Here is a 3,488-nt window from a genome sequence, read left to right on the forward strand (position 1 = left end):
GCTATCTTTTTGTAAAGTTTTGAAAATGACTAGGAATCAATAACAGCACAGAGAAGAAAATAAAAAGATATTTGAATATTTTTGAAGAAAGCTTCACTAGTGATAATAAAATAGCATAAAGCAGGGGCACCTGGGTGGCTCAGTGGCAAAGTGTCTGACTTTGGCTCAGGTCATGATCTCATGGTTCGTGAGTTCAAGCCCCGCATCTGGCTCTGTGCTGAGAGCTCAGAGCCTGCAGCCTGGTTCAGATTCTATGTCTTCATCTCTCTCTGCCCCTCCACTTCTTTCACTGTCTCTCTCTCTCTCTCTCAAAAATAAATAAACATTAAAAAAAATAAAAAAAATTAAATAGCAAAAAGCAGACAAAAAAAGAGAGAAGACACTGAACAGTAGAAGTAAAAATAGATTTATAAATGCAGAGCGTGGGTATATATTAAAAGTGACCACCTAATGGGGGGACTAAATTTGGAAGGTAATTGGGATGCCCAGAGTTAAGGAAAACTGTAGAGAAAATTACACATGATTGCAGACTTAAAGCAGTATATTACATAACCAGTAATAAAGAAAGAAAATATTGCTATTTCTAGAGGGACAGAAAGAGGGGAATGGATTGTGAAGGGTGAACCATCCCCAGTCAGAAACAACTGCTTTCTAGTCCCATTGAGTGGAAGTCCTGGGCTTCAAGGCAAAGTGGAGTCTAGTCTCAGGAATTTAATCTGCATAGCTGGGAAAAGTTGATAACAAAAGGTAAGTTGCCTGATAAAGGGTGTGTGTGTGTGTGTGTGTGTGTGTGTGTGTGTGTTTGAGTTTATTAGAAGATGATACTTTCAGTTTTGATCATGTTCAGGTTAAAATAAAATAGTAGTGTAAAATAAACTAGATTTCTGAATTGGATATCTAAATCTTGGATTTGGTAAATTAAGTGATATCTTTGGAGGGACAAGTAGATCTGAGAAAGGATAGAGTCAAAAGAAAAGAGAGAGAAATAGAAATGTAGAGTAAGTGGTGGCTAAAATTGAAAGAGAAAGGGTGAAATAATAGTAAGTGGTAATCACATAAGCAAACTAGTAAAAGGAAGGTCTACAAATAGATGGTTAGATGTTAATTTTAAAATTCTTAGACATACAGATGATACACTTATGAATATGGGTATGGATATGAACATATACCCAACTTAAGACCAGCTCAGGTTATACTGTTAATTATTAAAAGTTCTCTGCTTACTCTTGAAACTGTCTGGATTTGGATGTTAAGTTTTAAGAACTCAGTGGATAGAGAAAGAGATATACATATACAAATAAGTATAACCACTTTTATGCACATGTGTGTTCATAAATTTCTGAGTACATAAGTGTGTGTTCTATGCATCAACTGAACACTATTCTTGGATGAATTATTCCTATGAATTTATTCTAAAGTGAGCATTGATACATTCTGCTTTCTATTATAATGGATGTAAACATGCTCTGGGACATAGAAGCCTTCTGAGTGCTTCTTTGACTTCCATGTTTTTCAGGCTGTAGATCATGGGGTTTAACATTGGGGTTATAACCCCGTATACCATGGAGATGAGTCTGTCTCTGGCGGGAGAGTGTGGACTGGGTGAAGGGCGAATGTAGGTAAATATTGCTGTGCCATAGAACAGGCAGACCACTAGGAGGTGGGAAGCACATGTGGAGAAAGCTTTGTGCTTCCCTTCCACTGACTGGATCTTTAGAATGGTGGATATGATGTAGATATAAGAAATAAAGGTGGCCTAGGAAGGCGCTGATCCTAGTATGCCTCCTACCACCAAAACAAGCATTTCAGCTACATAAGTGGATGAGCATGAGAGGGCTACCACGGGGGGGGATGTCACAGTAGTACTGGTTAATGCGGTTGGAGTTGCAGAAAGACAGGCGGAATGTGGACACTGTGTGGAGAAGGGAATTGAGAAATCCTGCTGCCCACGTCCCAGCTGTCAGCTGGACACAGCGAACCTTGGTCATGATGAGCATGTAATGGAGGGGGAAACAGATGGCCACATACCGGTCATAAGCCATGACAGCAAGAAGGAAGACTTCAGTCCCTGTCAGGGCCACCAGGAAATAAAGTTGTAAAGCACATCCAAGGAAGGAGATGCTGTGGTGCTTAGTCGAAAGATTCTCCAGCATCTTGGGGACAGTAGCTGATGGGCAGAACATGTCTAAGAGGGACAAATTTACCAAAAAGTAATACATGGGTGTATGTAGCTTTTCTCAGTCCCAATGGCCAAGACAATGGCCCATTTCCTACCAAAGTGACCTGATAGATGATGGCAAAGACCACAAAGAGAGGGTAGCGCACCTCAGGGAGGTCAGAGAGCCCTATGAGGATAACTGAGTCACGGTGGTAAGATTGTAAATGTCCATCTCCTCTCTCCACAAGGATTTTTCTGAAAGAAATGAAACAAACAGGGTAGAGTAAAAAAGCCAAGGATGAGAAATTCTTGGAAAAAAAGTTGGTGTGTGGCTGATGAGTTCTGTTGCTATGATAGAGATTAACTTACTAGAAAAACTGAAAAACAATTTCTGTATTCATGTTTCTTGAAATAGTCATCCATATTTCTTTATAAAGAAGCAGACTTCTGAGAAACTAAAGAGACAATAAAGATTTGCATTCTCAATAAAGCAGTTACGAATCTTTCTTCAGTGTTTGGGGATTTTCACAATTCAGTGAACATTGGTGGTGTGCTTCTCACAACACTTGGGTATATACATTATTTTTGCCTTATATTATCTAAATGTTACAATTTTATGCAATAGCTAAATTCTGAGTAGCTTGAAAGGGCAAACATGCATTTTACATGATATACAATTTGAATAACTGTTAGCAACTAGGAGACATATAATGTAAGAATGTTTATCTAAATTGTTCACTAACAAAAAGTGGATGCTGTGGTTTCTGTTTTAACAAATTGTTTCTACTGGTAAGAAATAGATGTGGGAATGCTTTTATAACTTCAAAATTATAATAATTAAATATGAACATTAGCATTTATCTTCCACAAAAAGCATACTTAAAATATATTAAATACATTAAAATAGCCAGTAAAATATAAATAAAATCATGGTGCACCTCGGTGGCTCAGTCAGTAAGCATCCTATCTTGATTTTTGCTCAGGACATGATATCACAGTTCATGACATAGAGCCCGCTGTCGGGCTCCACAAAGCAAGCACAGAGCCTGCTTGAGATTCTCTCTCCCTTTCTCTCTGCCCTTCCCTCCTGCTCTCAAAATAAATACACTTAAAATATATATAAATAAAACCTGGGTGACAGTGTCTGTAAACAAATCTATTTACATAATATTCAATGTCTTTACCCTTAAGATTTAAAATTTCACCACATGTCAAATTGTTTGAAGATATATGAAGTTTAAAATTATATATATAATCAGAAATGATAATATCTTATTTAAATAGTTAATTAGAATGACTATATACAGAACTGATCCTCTGGCTGTACAAA

At 37.5% G+C, this 3,488-nt stretch overlaps 1 pseudogene; it reads right to left on the reverse strand.

The window, feature by feature from the left end:
* Nucleotides 1-1,444: 1,444 nt before the first annotated feature.
* On the reverse strand, nt 1,445-2,390 carry LOC115512872 (annotated as a pseudogene).
* Nucleotides 2,391-3,488: the final 1,098 nt, after the last annotated feature.

This window comes from Lynx canadensis, chromosome A1, assembly GCF_007474595.2.
Source record: "Lynx canadensis isolate LIC74 chromosome A1, mLynCan4.pri.v2, whole genome shotgun sequence".
Lineage (NCBI taxonomy): Eukaryota > Metazoa > Chordata > Mammalia > Carnivora > Felidae > Lynx > Lynx canadensis.